The 19,402-nt window shown below is 45.9% G+C and overlaps 1 long non-coding RNA gene across 1 annotated transcript; it reads right to left on the bottom strand.

The window, feature by feature from the left end:
- Positions 1 to 10,819: 10,819 nt before the first annotated feature.
- On the bottom strand, positions 10,820 to 11,082 carry LOC123446520. Its single transcript, XR_006631397.1, has 2 exons — positions 10,993 to 11,082; positions 10,820 to 10,873 (listed from the first exon to the last, which is right to left on the bottom strand). It is a non-coding gene; the product is annotated as an uncharacterized LOC123446520 (long non-coding RNA).
- Positions 11,083 to 19,402: the final 8,320 nt, after the last annotated feature.

Genomic DNA, 19,402 nt, shown 5'->3' with positions numbered 1-19,402 from the left:
GGTGAAATGCATGACCTATCAGCACAATAATTTACACTATGTGTGGTCCTAGATATGCTCGTGTCCATAGAGGCTATGCCATTTTCATCAACATATATTTCTTCACTCACCATGTCATTACCTTGTGAGATTGAAGATGCTGAGGTGTGCAAGCAATCGGATATGGGAGTAGTGGTGGACTCTTTAAGATCGAAAAGAGTGAAGAGCTCATGCACCAACTCCTTCATCATAATACCGTCTTTATCAAGATTGGACCCACCATATATATCTTCAAGTTTAGTCCAAACTTCATGAGCTAACTTGCAAGTCGAGATAGACTTGAACACTTTAGGACTTATGGTTCGATGAATGGCAAGAAAGGCCTCACAATCAAGATACATTTCATTAGTAGATGAAGATGCATCATCCCTTTTGTCGGGAATCCCTACAAGAACAATTCGTAAAGTATTTGGGCCCATGGCCCGAAAGTGATGAAGCATACGAATTCTCCATAGGGTATAATTTGTGCCATCAAAGTCAAAGATGCCATTGTGCACTAATCCAATAGTCGACATCGATACTCTCTAGGTCGTGAAACCTAATTAAAGAGAGACCTAGCTCTGATACCAATTAAAAAGACCTCGATGACGCCTAGAGGGGGGGGGGGTGAATAGGCTATTTAAAAACTTCTTCGGATTTGGCTTGAACCTAATGCGGAAACAAACTAAGAGGGTACTTGTCAAGCACAAATCCTAAATGCACTAGGCACTGCAACGTGTATCAACAACACGATCTACCAAGATGGACACAATGCAGTTACTAACAAGCACAAGTAAGTTACACAAACTTACTTGAGCTATATCACACGACAAGTAGGTAAATAACACAAGATACTAGATCACACTATATCACACGATATATCAAGGGTTGCAAGTATGTATGTGTGGATACAGAGGGTATGCTTGAATGATTAATCTTGTACAAGGAATGGCCAACACAATATAATAAGCACAAGCAATATGCAATGTATGTATGCTCAAATAACACAAGTAAACCACAAGTAAGGAGTTAGGGTTAAGGATAACCAAGGTCACTGAGACGAAGATGTATCCCGATGTTCACTTCCTTGGAGGGAAGCTAGTCACCGTTAGAGAGGTGGATGTTACCACGAAGGCACACCAACGCCACGAATGCTCACCCTATTCTCCCTTTGAGATAACTCCACGAAGGCGTTTCTCAACCACTAGTGGTAAGCCTTTGAGGTGGCTTCCAAACCCTCACAAACTTTTCCGGGGGAAATCACACGGATTGATTCCTCTCCGAAGAACTCCTACCGCCTAGGAGTCTCCAACCTCCAAGAGTAACAAGATCACGGGGAATGCTCAAAACTTGCTCAAATCACAAATAGCTTGGGTTGAGAGAAGGAGAGGGAGAATATCTATCTTTTGATTGGAACAACTCTCAAAGGGGCTCACAAATGATCTTGGGATCTAAGATTTGGAGTGAGCAAATGTGTGTGAGGTGGAAATGTGTTCTTATGAGGATAAGGCTATGTTGGGCTACACTCTCACGAAGTGGGAGGGGGGTATTTATAGTGTGGAGAGAAAAAGAGCCGTTGGGGACACTTTAAGTCACACAGGGTCCGGACGTTCGACGGTTGTCGGAAGTCCGGGCGACCGCGAGGGGTCGGACGTCCGCAGGGGTCGGTCATCCGGGGCCTGTAGATACGACTGAAACTATTTTGAATTAAACAGCGACCGGACGTCCGACAGGGGTCGGTCGTCCGAGGCCTGTAGGTGTGCGTGAACATATTTGAATTCATCAGTATACAGACGTCCGGAGTGGCCCGGAAGTCCGTGTTATATAGCACAAGTTCTACTGGTGGTAGGTTCCGGATTTCCGACGGGTGTCGGACGTCCGGCGCTCGGACGTCCGGAGGGAGCCGGAAATCCGAGTTATAGAGCACATGTTCTTCTGGTGCAGGGCACCGGATTTCCGAAGCTTGTCGGTCGTCCGAGCCTTGACCGGCCCTCGAACGTCCGGAGGGAGCCGGATTACCGAGATATAGAACTCAACTTCTACTGGTGCAGGCTTCCGGATTTCCGGGACTTGGCCGGACATCCGGGCCTCGGACGTCCGGAGGGAGCGGGAAGTCCGAGTTAAATGGCTCTGATTTCTCTGGTATAGGATTCCGGATTTCCGAGGTAGTCGGTCGTCCGGCCCTCGGACGTCCGGAGGAAGCCGGATTTCCGAGGCACTGGTTCTGTTTACAAATAACACCAAAGCAGTGGAGATGTGGTCTGAGCAGAAAGTGATGATGTAGTTTGAGCAAGTTCATCGCAAAACCTGTGATCCCCTCTTAATAGTGCGGGATCCCTAAGGACTCAAGAATCATAAAAGAGTACTGATGATCCATACTTGAGTGTATACTTTTATTCGCTGATCATCACTCCGCACAACTAACGTCAAAGGAACTGACACCTTTGAGTTAGCCCTTTCACCTGAGCTTGATGTTGTTGTTCCTTCTTGGCTCAAGTTGAAAGCAAGACATGATGAAGTCTTCAAGTAGCTTTCCCATACACAATGCGGAAAGCCTAGCTTATGTATTTATCTTCATTTCTTGTCCTATCCACCATGTGAACATCCACAAGAATCAAGCATGTAGTGCTCAGGAATGCTTATCTTGATCTTGTCCTTGTTAGCACATGAGATTGTCCTTATCAACACATGATCATTGACAATAGTTTCAATGATATATTCGTGCTGATCCACTTGAACTTGCACACCACAATCTTGATGACGATCACCACTTGACGTCATCCTTCATGGGTTGTATGAGATCTTCCTTTTGACGCAAGCCCAATGGAAACACACCTAACCCCCACATAGGAGTCTCACAAAGACCATGGGTTAGTACACAAACACGTAATGGACAATCCTTACCATACCATGGGATCACTTAATCCCTCTCGGTACATCTTATACGCTTTGTGTGTTGATCATCTTGATTTACTCTTTGTCTGAGATCTTGATCAACCTAGTGTTTCTATGACCATTCTTTGGATAATAACTTGAATAACATCTTGGTCAACATATAAACTCCTTGAACCCAATATATGGACTTCAAGAAGTGCCTATGGACAAGTCCTATAAATATAACTTAAAGCAACCATTAGTCCATAGGAGTTGTCATCAATTACCAAAACCACATATGAAGATATATGCTCTAACACCCTCTCGTAGATGGACATCACCATGATAGGAAATTTTTTGTTTACCATGCGACGTTCCCCAACAGAACCAGCACCAGTGCACCCCACAAGAATCCCTAATTCCAGTTAGGTTTTATTAGCTCAATAGAAGAATCTAATGCATGAACATGTTTTTCTCTCTGTGATGGAAAACCATGGATAACATCAGATGTATGCTTGTAGTAAGTCACTTCATTCTTTATCTGGTAAATCTTAGGCTGCCTGGTATTTCTGCTATACTACTGTACTGATGGAAGTTAAATATAGTGTGATGTGTCTGTTCATGATATCCTCATTCTGCTGTGCATTGTTGTATTGCATCAGCATGTTATAGGACTTCCTGATTGTAACCCATGAACACTTATGTCAATGCATATGACTTCTCATGTATCCATTTCAGCACTAATCAGATCATGTTTTTCTTTGCACGTGATTATAAGGTTTCTTGAATGAAGAACTTCCACCTAAAGTTCAATTCTTGAAACAAGCATTCGGATTTGACTCGGTGATAGTGGTGGAACACTGCAACATGAGGGTTTCATTTTCAATTTCAACATGAGGGTTCTGAGTTTCCCGTTGACCTTGTTTTTATTTTGACAGCCTGCCGCTTGGGTTCTTGTTGGGGTGGATGAGTTGCCTCCATCTTGGGATCCAGTTGTGACGCCTAACTTCGGAACTCCTTGGCATCTTATGATTTTCTATCATGTATCTATGAAAAACTTGCTTCAAGTCAAGTAAACCGTCAAATGTATTTTTTATTTCTTGCATGCTTATTCTAATTTTAGTGTCGAGATGAATTCCGAGATAATCTCACTCACAATGTAATAAGTTCAGGAATTGCTGAATACTTAGAGTTATATATATTGTTGACTTATTGCATGCTTATTTTCTTATTTCTTGCATGCTTATTCTTATTCAAATGTTGAAGACTTATTGTTGACTCATTTGTGTAAAAATGAGACACCCAACTAGATTTCTACATTACATATATTTATATGAGTGATTATGTGTTATCTTACACGTCATTTATTATCGTCCTTCTTGTTGCGTGCCGTTTCTAGTTTTAGTGACGAGATGAATTCCGAAATCATCGACCGAATTCGGAAGAGAAGAAGAGAGGATGATGAAGACCTGATGTCCTTCATTTGGCCCGTATTGCATCGAATGCGTATTGCATTAAAAACTGCCTCGTAGCTTATAGGATGGAGCCACATATCTTTAGGGCTTTGGCATCTTACCTTAGAAGAGAAAAGTTGATACTGGATACAAGAATTAAGGTGGAGGAGAAGTTGGCCTTTTTTTGTACATGGTGTCCCACAACACGTCTTATGAAGATCTCCAGTTAGAATTTCAACATAGTGGTCAAACATTCCATGAGTACATCAACGAGTTCTTCAACATTATTCCTTTCTTAGCTAGTCGATTTTTGAAGCCTCCGAGTATTGATGAGCCACATCCAAGAATCTCCACCGACCCAAGATTTTATCCCTACTTCCAGGTTTCCATCAGTAACACTTTCACAATTTCTTGACTTATGTAACTTGAAGTTCTTCATTGACCTTCAATCCATTTACTTTCAGAACTGTTTAGGAGCCATTGATGGTTCACATGTACCTATAACTGCAACACCTGGGATTGCCGCTCCATTTCGGAATAGCAAGGGCACCCTTAGTCATAACATCATGATTGCATGCGACCTCGATCTACGATTCACTCTCATATCATGTGGCTGGGAGGGTTCAGCAACAGATGCCAGAGTTCTTCAGTCTGCGATGATGACAGGATTTGGAGTACCCGAAGGCAAGTTTTACCTAGTTGATGGGGGTTATGCAAACACTCAGTCATTTCTGGCACCTTATCGGGGTGTCCGATATCATTTGAAGGAATTTGGTAGGAAAGGATATATGAATTGTCAACTCTTGTTTGGTGCCACCTTAGATATCAAGCTTGCAAGAAACACTGTATATAAGAAAAATCCTAACATCACTTGTTTGGAAACATGAGTTTGCTTCTGTATTTGTACACCGTGTGTAATAAAAAACTAAAAAACCACAAACTACTGCCTATTTGCGCCTATGTTCTGTTACAATGCATGATGATGTTCAGAAAGAGCCATCTAATGCTCGCAACAACATCAAGTAGATCTAACCCTTGGACGAATTCATCTATTTTTTTTGTAGGGACATGATCTTGCGGAAGACGTGCGACCATGCTTTGCTGCCACAAGTCTCCTTCACACAGTGCTGCCCGCAAACATGTCACGCAGCATTTGCCGATCAAACATGTGTTCATGTTGTGATGAACCATTCACTTTTGTTCATCGAACATCTTGTATTTCTCATTTGGACCATGGTTGTTTGAAATTTTGTTGCTGGAAAAGATCACACATGGCATTTGATTCCAAGTAATGATGTTATTAAAATTTATGTTGTCGTTGTGATATACTCCATACATGTGATGATATATCGATTGAAATTCATGCAAAATTGTGTTGTTGCTACAAAATTATGCCGTGTAGCAGTTCAAATTTTTATTTGGAAACCTTTATCATTTTGTAGCAGACTCTTCTTGATAAAAGATTGCATTTTTAGATGTTTCACAATATTGCATTCCCTGCCTACCAAACGTTTGATTTCTATAGAGAGGATTGTGATTGAAGGGGTTTAAGGGGTTTCAAGTGGATTTGAGAGGATTGGGTGGAAGAGGGGGATTCACCAAATCCCCTAAAATCCCCTCCCCTTAAAACCCCCTCAATCCCTTCCTACCAAACAAGGCCTTAGGAGAGGATGAGTGCATGCAGTTAGTGGCCAGTTGTGAGGCCGGGTCGTGTGTACGTGCATAGGTTAGTGGCATGCCTTGCCTGGTCATGTGTGTGTGCAGCCGGGTATAAAAAGCCTTCATTTGTACTGATGTAAGTGCGACGGTATGTGCCGAGCCAAGTAAGAAGGGCCTACGGAAGGTGTAGTCTTCCTCGGGATCATGGTATGCGCCCGATCAACGTGAGAGTTCTTTTGGGGTTGTGTTGCATGTGTACCTTCATGTATCTGTGTTTGAGGGAGCTGAGACGAGTAGAGGCCAACATACAGGCCGTTTGACGGTCGGGGCGTTCGTCGTCGTAACCAAGTTTCTTCTGTTCATCTTCTTCTACCTCCGTCTGAGCGAATGTGTTTACGAGAGAGGTTCATCCAACGTTCGTGTCTTCGGAGGCTACTCGGCACTTCGCCGGACCAAGTTTATCCCAACAGTTGATGAAGCCAAATACATACATACGTACTTGTTCATATCAATTAAATATACACTATAAACTTTTAGATATCATCGATCGTTGGAGCGTTGGGGGGGGGGGGGGGGGGGGGATGCCCCCCCTGCTCGAGCATCAGCCAGCGGTAGGGCGGCTGGCCGATCCTCTGCTGTGCCATGACATGTCTCCCGTACACGTCATTGGTGCCTACGGCCATCACCTTCGAAAGCAGAGCAGTGAGGACCAAGCCATATGCTGGGCCGTTGTCAGCAACCGACATGTTAATCTGTAGGAGATCATACGGCATGTACCAGTTCCTGCATACGGACGTACATGCATGCATGAATATACCATCAATCAAAAATTCAGAACAATGCTACTAGTGCTGCTACTCAGGGCCGGGGGCCCGGGGCGAGGTTACACAGAGGGGGCCCTAAATCCTCATAAGCATGCGCATATTTATATTACTATTTTCTTGCACAAAAGATACTTAGTAGACCATAATCTATGTTGTCGTGTGATCTATTTATTTTCATCAAGTTTGGATTACTTACCATATGTATCAGGTACCCGTTGTTCCCTTATGAATTTTGATCTAGACTACCGAAATACGGGATCCTAACAATTCACGAGAAAAGTTGGCCACATAAACCCTTATATGTGAACTAGGTACACTTTCGCACGCGTTAAAATTATTATGATCCTTAATCTTTTTCTATGTTGTTCTTCAACAATAAGTAAAGCTAATTTCCCGGAGTTTGAATTAGCTGAATCTATTCTAAAAAATGTCAATATCTCATTTTTGGGAATCCATTAACTCATATGAATGTTTTCTCCTTTTCGTTTCTCATTACCAGATGGATATTTTCTAGATGACATCTTAATAAATTAAGAGCAGTCTTGCTAATGTTTTAAAAAAACGGAGCAGTCTTACTAATTACCGAAACCATATGAGTGGAAGTGTCGGACACAAACATATGAGTAACGAGAAAACAAATTGAGAACGCTGCTGATTAAATAAATAAATAATGAAAAATAAGGGCATGGAAGAAGGCACCTGATCATCTGGATGGGTAGAAGATTAGAAATTGGAAAAATTGTTGCTGCTTACAACTCACAAACAAAAAATTGAGTTCCTCTTTTCAGATCCAATCAACAAGAGGAAATAGACTGTGAGACAGAGAGACGTACGAGGATGACCTTCACGAACTAAGGAACAATCAGAAGAATCGTATAAAAGAAGGGATTTGATTTGAACAACAGGTCGCTAGATTGGAATTTGGAAACCTGCACTATGTTCTTCCGCTAATCTCGCCGACAGCCGAAATCGCAATTAGACGAAGCAAGTGCTCCGTCGTTAATCTAGCTGAACTGTTGCCAAATGGAGGGAAAGAAAGGATAGAGGCCGAGGAGAATGTGTGTTCCGTGTGCTGCTTTGTTGCGTGCGGCAAGCCACGATAACTGATCGATCTGTATTCCGTACATGGGCTAAATAACGCACGCATCGGGGGCTCCTTCGTGCTCGGGGGCCCGGGGCGGTCGTCCCTTCCGCCCCCGGCCCTGCTGCTACTAAGTACTACTTGTACTATTACTTGTATTAGTAACTAGCAAAAGGCCCGTGCGTTGCAACGGATTTTTTCTTCCTAATTTTCAATGAAGATGACCATATTTTACTGCATCACTGAGATACACTATCACTCTTAATTTCGTGAAATCATGAACAATTTAGAAATCATAACATTTTCTAAAAATCATGAACATATTTAAAATCATGAATATTTTTTATCACTTATAGGTGATATTTGACAATGGGTTAAGGTGACAATTAAGCGACAATTTTGCGAGATGGCCTTTGTGAAAAAATAACATGTTAAATTTGAAATTGAGGTTTGAAAGATATGACTATTTTAAAAAAATACTTTAATCTGTAAAATATTTGAGGTTTGAGAAAAGGCTAGAAAAAATGGAGAGTACCTTGGGTCAAACCTAGGTCTCTCGGACGGGATTGATACGGCGTAGCCAACTGGCTGGCTAGTGTCCTTGTGTAGTCAAATGGCATAGCGATTGATGAACCAGAAGCTAGCGGCGGCGATTTAAGGGGAAAAACGATTTGTGTTTCACTTATTAATGGCATTGGTGGGTAATTTTCAGCAACTTTAAGGGCGATGTTTATGACTTACGGGCAGAAGTTGTCCTTGCTTTATTAATAGGTATAGATATGCAGAAAAAACAAACAACCGGTAATTTCATCACCCCGGTGACGTAAGGCGATTAACGAGGCAACAAACAGAAGAGAAAAGGTGCATGAACCGGAAGCAAGAGGTGGGGGAGGATGAAAGCAAGGCGAAAGGAACGGCGGCGAGGGGACGTACATGGACCTGCCTTGCTCACCCGAACGGAAAGGAGGAGGAACCGGTAGCGCCGAGGCCGGAGAAACTTCATACTGGTACCACTTGGCAACGTCTGAACGGCAAACACCTTCAGGAGCTGCATGTTGATCTTAGCACATTTTCCTCTTTCCAAAAGACCTAGATTTAAAGCATCTCAAACATAATACTTTAGAAATTACACAGAGGTCTTTCAATCACCGAACAACACCGTGCCATGAGGACCTGCACCCCGGAGCCGTAGTCATCGTTGTTGAACTCTTGAATCAAGCCGAAGAACCTGCCACCAAATATCATCCTCACGTATGCATAACAAAAAACAAAACAAAAAACTCGTCATCCCGAGGAGCCGACTTTTGAGCTATGTATAATCCGTCCCCGCGAACAAATTCAAAGAGGATCGAAGCCCGCCGAAGCTGAGGCACCAGGATTCTCCTTCACACCACCAGCCCGCCAGAGCAAATCCACAGTCCTGCTGGTGAAGATCAATAGGAGAAAGGCTTGGCCCTAGGAGCCTTGCAAGAAGGGAAACACATGATCTTACAACAATTTAACGTACAATAGAACCTGTTTGAGATCATTTGGAGAAGAATTTCACATGATTATCCGTATGGCAGTTCCCCAAGCACACAACATACACCAGGTGTTGTTTCAATCAGCTCTACAACTTCAACAAAATTCAGAGCAGAAAATACATTTCAGGCAGTTGTCAAGGATGCTCATCTCAGTGGTGGTGGCATCAAGCAACAGATATCACAGGCATTTAGACACAATACAAGGAACGTAACAATTCATAGAATCATAAGGTTCCAGTTATGTAAAAACGCATAGAACTTGGACGGAAACAAATTTTATTTATCCCAGGATGATTCCAAAGGTTACAACACTCGACCACACGCCTGCAAAAATCGGGGATCTGGAGAGAAAAAACAACCACACAAGGTTGTCATAGCAAGGGCTCTTTGATATGTTGCACCTTGCCAAGGCCAGATCCCCATGGACCACAGGCAACCCCTACAGATGCTGCAGAAAAGCAACCATCCACCGACGACAACGCACACGCACAACACACAGACACACACACCATATCGTGAAGAGACTGAAATTGGAACAACAGCATCGTAGCACATACTGATACTGAGTTCCATGAATATGCGTTTGAAGGAACCTTATTATAGAAAAAAATGAAATTGATCACATGCAAGAAGTACATCAGTTAGTAAACAAATCTGACATCAGAAAATTGTACGCTCCAGCTGGAAAGATGAATGAAAGAAAAGAAAACCTAAGAAGCAAACTGAAAGTGAACGGCAGACCAAACATATTTTTAATAAATGTATAAAAGAGAGACACCTTCACACCTTAGATTTGAGTTCTCTTTCTGTTATTGTGCTCTCGAAATCTCGTTACTGCATAACATAGTTATATATCTCAAAGAACCGTCCAATTGCCTCTAGGTAAGCAATTCTATCTTGTCCCGCTTTGATTCTTCTGCTAACTTTGTTTCTTCATCAGGAACCTACATTTGGAAGTCCACATATCAAAGATTAAACAATCCAGTATATCATAAAAAAGAAAACAAAGGTTAAATATCATAAACTCAAACGCTGCCACACAGAAATGTTCAAAAGAACATGTAGCTGCGAGTAGAAAAAATAGTTGACCTTATACTATGAGGAACAATCAGAACTTGCATGATGGCACAAAATCAATAAAGTCAACAAATTATACCCTCATTCTTCTATCGAGAGAAAGTATTAAACCGAGATCATCCAACTTTTCCACAAGCTTATTCTTCATCTCCTATAGTACACCACTTCCATTTGCACTCAAGAAGCAATAAAGTACTTCTAGCATAGCAATACTTCTGATGCAGCATGAAAATTGATTTTTTATACCATAAATTAGTGACATAATTACAACAACAATAATACCTTTTCGAGTTCCATTAGCTTCTTTTCTGCAAGTTTTTGCCTCTAGGCACATGGAATTGTTATAGCGGCTTGCTTGTAATGCTGGAAAAACATGGCAACCTTCAGTTTTCTCCATAAGGGCAGCGGTCTCAAGGCATCTTGCATTGCTGCAGTCTGCATGAGGAACATGATTATGTTTGGTTTTGTGAAATGTGACAAACCTGCATCTCTATAGGGCAGAAGGTTTTTCTTAATTGGTTGGCCTCCTCATCTAGAACCCGAAAGAAATATATTTACCAAGGTTCCATTGTGCTGCAACCACATAGCATATATATAACAAAAAATAGTACTCTATTTACTTTAATACTCCCATGTAGTAGTTCTGCAGGAAATTAGTTTGAGGTATGATGCGACAGCTTCGTTTGCATTGTGTTTTACGCTTCATGTTTACTTCTCATACCTTGTAATGCTACTACCGTTGAGCAACCAAATGTCACTAAAGCAAACTGATATTTAACATACACCAAGCAAAAGCTCGGCAATAAATAATGTAATTAAGCGATGTGCACTTTAGGGGACGGATTAAGCAGCTCATCGAGTGGTAAAATGTGAAAATTGTCACATAAGTAAATTTCGCATAAGAGCTTTGTTACTTTTAGTGTAATAGGTTCTGTTGATGTCATTCAGCAAGAAAGTGTGTTGTGCAGAGCTACATATACACCATTAAAGAAAAGGCAAAAAACTATAACACCTACTTAGTTCATGAAATTAGCCACCGCATTATAAGTTTTGTACATTCGTTAGCACGGTAACATAATCGTCATAGTAAGATATAGAGTGAACACCCATGAATCTAAGTATCTCTCACATATTGAGCGATAAAATCTTGCTATGAGTACAAGTTGTACTTTCAAATCAGGCATGCAGATCAGCCAATTTTATGATCTAGCTATCACCTTTCCTATATAACTTTTTTATCTAAGGATACTAAGGTATAGGGTAATTATTTAACACTAAGATGGCAAGAAAATAAACAATACCTCGTCCATTTTTTCTATGCAGACCAGTATGATGGGGTTATAGTCCTAGGGTAGGGTCATAGGCCTGCCCTATAGGTCCTACCCAAGGACTACCCTTCATAAGGGACAAGGCCATTAGTCAGTTCCAACTAAATTAAGGACTTCCCATCATCCAGTCGGTGATAATTCCTCCATCATCCAGTCGGAGATGAGCATTCGGAGCATATCAAACTTACCGACTGGATCCCACTCTGTACATTGTAACCCCCCTGGAGGGCAACGGTCATACGTTTCCATGTACCTTTATTAGCATTTAAGACACACGTTACCTGTAACGTATGCAGTTATTCACCACTACTCCACCCCTGTGCACCGAACCGTTGTGAAGGGCAGCGTACTCTATATAAGCCGTCCTTCCCCACTGGTGCAGGGGTTAGCAATTCACTGTTATCCATATTCCACTCGACAACAAGCTCCCAAGAGCACTGAGACATAGGGCTTTTACCTCCACTGTAGAGGGGCCTGAACTCATACAACCTCGCCGTAGCTAAGGCTCTGCCCATCCTTTCGTACCCTACACATCTACTGTCAGACTTATACCCACGACAGTTGGCGCCCACCGTGGGGCAGGCGTCTAAGCGACTTCCGGCGAGTTTGCGACTACATCTTTTCATCATGTCATCCGGTGGAGATCTGAGCATGGGTCACGAGATCCTCTTCGGCGCTCTCTCCTTCATCGTCGACGATTCGGCATGGCTTCGGGATGCCCCTCTCGACGTCGAGGCGCTCCCCAGTCGCGGGGCTACGCACTTCCGTGCCGGCGCCTGTGGTATTCTTCTTCTCCAGCAATCGGCTCCGGTGTCGACCAACGCCGCCGTCGCGCACCGCAACAAGCGGTCCCGCCGTCCGCGGCTCCAGCGTGGGTTGCAACACGCCCAGGCACGCCAGAACACGTCCTCGCAAGTGGCGGTCCTAGAGTCGGTTGTGGTTGCGCCGCCGTCCGAGCGCTCGGATTTGGTTCCGACTGAGTTTCCTTCCGAGTACTTGGGTCGCGGGCCTGCAGCTGAAGTGCACATGGCCAACTCCCATGAAAGTCCCCGCCAAACTGGCCGGAACGAGCACGAGGTCAGCGAAACATCCGGTGCTCGCAGTCAGCCCCGCCGTTCTGCCCGTCGGCGCACTCATCAGAGCAACGTGGAGGTGTTCCGCACACCCGTCCTCAACCTGGCTGCCACCGCCAAGATAGCCGATTCCATCCAGCCGACCGATTCAGAGGCTGGCAGAGGGATCGAGCAGATCCGTGCCCTGCTGCACACGGCACAACAGCAAAATTCGGCGGTCTCCGAGTCGCACAACAGGATCCACAATAGTTCTGTTCGCGCGAACACGCATCGGTCAGTTCATAGTCCCGGTTCTCATCAGCGACACATGGGAGGCAGCCGTTCCATGAATCCCGAAGATCGTCGCCGCTCACGCACCCCTCCGCGGGGTGGGGACCCCGACATCATGATGATCGGCGTTCAGTCGGTGACACTTATGATCCAAGGCCCGACGCGAGAGGGCATATCGCCCAGAGGAGGGTCGACAGGGGCCGAGCCCACCGCGATGGTCGCGATATGGACCGTCCGAGTGGAAGCGGGACCATCGTCTCTGGTCCCGAGTATTTCAGTCGAGCCATCCGTTCGACTGACATCCCTCCCAACTTCCGATTGGCCACGGGGATCTGCAAGTTTACAGGAGAATCCAAGCCAGAAACGTGGCTGGACGACTACCGAGTGGCAGTCCAGATCGGAGGAGGGGACGACTACGTCGCCATGAAACACCTCCCTCTGATGCTCGACGGGTCGGCACGAGTGTGGCTGAACCAGTTGGCTCCGTCAAGCATCTACAGCTAGGCAGATCTGGCCCGAGTCTTCATCAAGACCTTCGAAGGGACGTGCAAATGCCCTGCTGGGCTCGTGGAGCTCCAGCATTGTGTCCAGAAGCAGAATGATCCCCTGCGCGATTTCATTCAGCGTTGGACGACCCTCTACCACACGGTGGAGAACGTCGTAGAGCACCAAGCAGTCTGCGCCTTCAAGGCAGGCGTGCGGTACAGAGATCTGTACCTGAAGTTCGGTCGAACAGGCGACATCTCCATGAGCAAGATGATGGAGATAGCAGCACGCTATGCAAATGGTGAAGAAGAGGACTGCATTCGTAACGGCAAGCACAAAGCAGTCGCCGATGGAGATGGGAACATCACTCGGAAGTAGAAGAAGAAAGCCCCGTCCACTCCGCAGGCAGAGGCCGCAACCGTTACCGATGCCAAGTTCAAGGGCAAGGGGAAGGCTCAGTTCGCTCCCAAGAAGAAGCAGTTCGGAAACCCCATCCTGGACCAGCCATGTCCAATCCACACGAAGATGGATGAAGAGGGCAACGCCATATATCCGAAGCATACCACTCGGCAATGTCGCCTCCTGATCCAGGGGGTTCGGCGAAGGGCAACCGAGTGAAAAGGGCAATGAACAAGATGAGGAGGACAAGGATGATCCGTTCCCCCAAGTCCGTGCAACACTGATGATTTTTGCTGACGTTGAGAGCAAGAGTCGACTGAAGCTGGTGAACAGGGAGGTGAACATGGCCACGCCGACCAACCCTACGTTCCTCAAATGGTCTCAGACTGCGATCACCTTTGACCAGTCGGATCATCCAGCACACGTACCCACCCCAGGGAGGCAGGCTCTTGTCGTCGACCCGATGGTGGAAGGAGTCCGACTGCGCAAAGTCCTCATGGACGGTGGCAGTGGCTTGAACATCATGTACGCTGACACTCTCAAGGGGATGGGCATTCCGATGTCCAAACTTAGCGAGAGCAGCATGCAGTGCCATGGAGTCCTCCCTGGACGACAGGCTAAGTCACTCGGCCAGATCGCGTTGGACGTCGTCTTCGGCTCCGACAAGAACTTCCGCAAGGAGAAGCTGACGTTCGAGGTGGTGGACTTCCAGAGTGCGTACCATGCAATTCTGGGCCGCCCGGCGTATGCGCGTTTCATGGCCCGTCCATGTTACGTGTACCTGAAGCTGAAGATGCCAGGACCAAAAGGTGTGATCACTATCACCGGCAATCGGCACCGAGCCAAGGAATGTCTGCAGAAGGGATCGAGGATCGCCGATCAGCACATGGCTGTCCTCGAGCTTGACGAGTACAAGAAAACAGTCGACCCCGCTGACTTGATGCGTTCGAAGAAGCCAGCTTCGGAGTCCGCATTCCAGTCGGCGGGAGAGACGAAGAAGGTCATCATCCACCCGACGGACGACACCGCTGCCCCAACAAACATCTCCACCACCCTCGATCCTAAATAGGAAGTCGAGCTCATCCAATTCCTCCGTGAGAACTGGGACATCTTCGCATGGAAGCCCGCTGACATGCCAGGTGTACCCAGGGAGTTGGCTGAGCACCGACTGCATGTGGATCTCGCCGCTCGGCCTGTCCAAGAACGCGTGCGCCGGTCCGCCACGCAAAAGAGGAAAGCAATCAGAGAAGAGGTGGCTAAGCTTTTGGCAGCCAACTTCATTCGCGAGGTACACCACTCCGAGTGGCTCGCCAATGTCGTCATGGTGCCCAAGAAGGACAAGTCTCTCCGAATGTGCATCGACTTCAAGCATCTCAATAAGGTCTGCCCGAAAGACCATTTCCCGCTCCCCCGCATTGATCAAATTGTCGATTCGACTGCGGGCTGCGAGCGTTTGTCATTCCCTGATGCCTACTCGGGCTATCATCAGATCCGTCTGTATGGCCTCGATGAATTAAAAACAGCCTTCATCACCCCATTCGGGTGCTTCTGCTACATCACTATGCCATTTGGTTTGAAGAGTGCAGGAGCAACCTTTATGCGCATGATCCAAAAATGCCTCCTTGACCAGATCGGTCAAAATGTGGAGGCGTACATGGATGATATCGTAGTCAAGTCAGGCAAAGGTTCCGACCTGCTGACTGACTTGGCAGAAACATTGGCCAACCTTCGTAGGTACGATATCAAGCTCAACCCAGCCAAGTGTTCATTCGGTGTTCCCAGCGGAAAGTTACTCGGTTTCTTCGTTTCGGAACGAGGGATCGATGTCAACCCCGAAAAGATCGGGACCATCATCCGAATGGAGCGGCCGGTCAGAATACACGATGTTCAAAGGCTCACAGGTTGCCTAGCGGCTTTGAGTAGGTTTATCAGTCGACTCGGCGAGAAGGCACTTCCTCTGTACCGACTCATGAAGAAATCAGATACTTTCGAGTGGACAGACAAAGCCCAAATCGCATTCGACGACCTCAAAGTCCTACTTTCCACCCAGCCGGTTCTTACTGCTCTGCTCAGTAAAGAATCCCTTCTTCTGTACATCGCGGCTACAAATCAAGTCGTCGGCACTGTTCTCACAGTCGAACGAGAAGAAGAAGGCAAAGCATACAAGGTTCAGCGGCCAGTGTATTATGTCTCCGAAGTCCTGACTCCTTCCAAGCAGAGGTATCCCCACTATCAAAAACTTATCTATGGGATTTACATGACTCCGAAGAAGGTGGCTCCTTATTTCCAGGACCACTCGGTGTCTGTCGTTTCTGATGCTCCGTTGTCGGAAATCCTACACAATCGGGACGCATCGGGCCGAGTGGCGAAGTGGGCAATGGAGATGTTATACTGTGACATCAAGTTCGAGGCCAAGAAAGCTATAAAGTCTCAAGCCCTGGCTGCCTTCATAGCAGAATGGGTAGAACAACAGCAACCGACCCACATCTACTCGGCTCATTGGACAATGTTCTTCGATGGGTCCAAGATGTTGAATGGCTCCGGCGCTGGCGTTGTGATCATATCGCCAAAGGGTGACAAACTCAAGTATGTGTTGCTGATACACTTTGATTCCTCCAACAACGAGGCAGAGTATGAAGCTCTCCTTTGTGGACTGCACATGGCCATCGCACTCGGCGTCCGTCGCCTGATGGTCTATGGTGATTCAGATTTGGTAGTTAATCAAGTGATGAAGGAGTGGGACGTCAGGAACCCCACCATGACCACATACTACAATGCAGTGAGGAAGCTCGAGAAAAGTTTGAAGGTCTAGAACTCCACCATGTTCCGCGACTGAAAAACCAGGAAGCTGATGAGTTGGCAAAACTCGGATCCACTCGGAGACCAGTCCCGAGTGACGTCTGCCTCGAGCACCTTCACCTTCCCTCAGTTAAAGAAGATCCTTTCACAGAGGAACCAGTACAACCAAAGAGCTCGGCAGATCTGACTGAAGTCGAAGTCCCTGCTGTGGTTGATTTGATCATGGAGATTCTTGCTATCATCCCCGATTGGACTGTGCCATTTATTGCATACATCCTGAGGCAAGAACTGTTGGAATTATGCCCTAGAGGCAATAATAAATGTATAGTTATTATTATAATTCCTGTATCAAGATAATAGTTTATTATCCATGCTATAATTGTATTGAATGAAGACTCATTTACATGTGTGGATACATAGACAAAACACCGTCCCTAGCATGCCTCTAGTTGGCTAGCCAGTTGATCGATGATAGTCAGTGTCTTTTGATTATGAACAAGGTGTTGTTGCTTGATAACTGGATCACGTCATTGGGAGAATCACGTGATGGACTAGACCCAAACTAATAGACGTAGCATGTTGATCGTGTCATTTTGTTGCTACTGTTTTCTGCGTGTCAAGTATTTATTCCTATGACCATGAGATCATATAACTCACTGACACCGGAGGAATGCTTTGTGTGTATCAAACGTCGCAACGTAACTGGGTGACTATAAAGATGCTCTACAGGTATCTCCGAAGGTGTTAGTTGAGTTAGTATGGATCAAGACTGGGATTTGTCACTCCGTGTGACGGAGAGGTATCTCGGGGCCCACTCGGTAATACAACATCACACATAAGCCTTGCAAGCAATGTAACTTAGTGTAAGTTGCGGGATCTTGTATTACGGAACGAGTAAAGAGACTTGCCGGTAAACGAGATTGAAATAGGTATGCGGATACTAACGATCGAATCTCGGGCAAGTAACATACCGAAGGACAAAGGGAATGACATACGGGATTATACGAATCCTTGGCACTGAGGTTCAAACGATAAGATCTTCGTAGAATATGTAGGATCCAATATGGGCATCCAGGTCCCGCTATTGGATATTGACCGAGGAGTCTCTCGGGTCATGTCTACATAGTTCTCGAACCCGCAGGGTCTGCACACTTAAGGTTCGACGTTGTTTTATGCGTATTTGAGTTATATGGTTGGTTACCGAATGTTGTTCGGAGTCCCGGATGAGATCACGGACGTCACGAGGGTTTCCGGAATGGTCCGGAAACGAAGATTGATATATAGGATGACCTCATTTGATTACCGGAAGGTTTTCGGAGTTGCCGGGAATGTACCGGGAATGACGAATGGGTTCCGGGAGTTCACCGGAGGGGGGCAACCCACTCCGGGGAAGCCCATAGGTATTTGTGGGGTCACACCAGCCCTTAGTGGGCTGGTGGGACAGCCCACCAAATCCTATGCGCCAAGGAAGAAAAATCAAAGAAAGAAAAAAAAAGAGGAAGAAGTGGGAAGGGGGAAGGACTCCCTCCCACCAAACCAAGTATGACTCGGTTTGGGGGGGGGGGGGGAGAGTCCTCCCCCCTGGCTCGGCCGACCCCTTGGGGTTCCCTTGGACCCCAAGGCAAGGTTCCCCTCCCTCCTCCTATATATATGGGGCTTTTAGGGCAGATTTGAGACGACTTTCTCACGGCTGCCCGACCACATACCTCCATAGTTTTTCCTCTAGATCGTGTTTCTGCGGAGCTCGGGCGGAGCCCTGCTGAGACAAGATCATCACGAACCTCCGGAGCGCCGTCACGCTATCGGAGAACTCTTCTACCTCTCCGTCTCTCTTGCTGGATCAAGAAGGCCGAGATCATCGTCGAGCTGTACGTGTGCTGAACGTGGAGGTGCCGTCCGTTCGGTACTAGATCGTGGGACTGATCGCGGGATTATTCGCGGGGCGGATCAAGGGACGTGAGGACGTTCCACTACATCAACCGCGATCTCTAATCGCTTCTGCTGTACGATCTACAAGGGTACGTAGATCACTCATCCCCTCTCGTAGATGGACATCACCATGATAGGTCTTCGTGCGCGTAGGAAAATTTTTGTTTCCCATGCGACGTTCCCCAACAGTGGCATCATGAGCTAGGTTCATGCGTAGATGTCTTCTCGAGTAGAACACAAAAGGTTTTGTGGGCGGTGATGTGCGTTTTGCTGCCCTCCTTAGTCTTTTCTTGATTCCGCGGTATTGTTGGATTGAAGCGGCTTGGACCGACATTACTCGTACGCTTACGAGAGACTGGTTTCATCGTTACGAGTAACCCCCTTTGCTCAAAGATGACTGGCAAGTGACGGTTTCTCCAACTTTAGTTGAATCGGATTTGACCGAGGAGGTCCTTGGATGAGGTTAAATAGCAACTCATATATCTCCGTTGTGGTGTTTGCGTAAGTAAGATGCGATCCTACTAGATACCCTTGGTCACCACGTAAAACATGTAAGAACAAAATTAGAGGACGTCTAACTTGTTTTTGCAGGGTATGATTGTGATGTG

This window comes from Hordeum vulgare, chromosome 4H (assembly GCF_904849725.1).
Source record: "Hordeum vulgare subsp. vulgare chromosome 4H, MorexV3_pseudomolecules_assembly, whole genome shotgun sequence".
Lineage (NCBI taxonomy): Eukaryota > Viridiplantae > Streptophyta > Magnoliopsida > Poales > Poaceae > Hordeum > Hordeum vulgare.
Note: the sequence above shows the minus strand (reverse complement) of the source record. Positions and strands in the feature narration are given on the sequence as shown.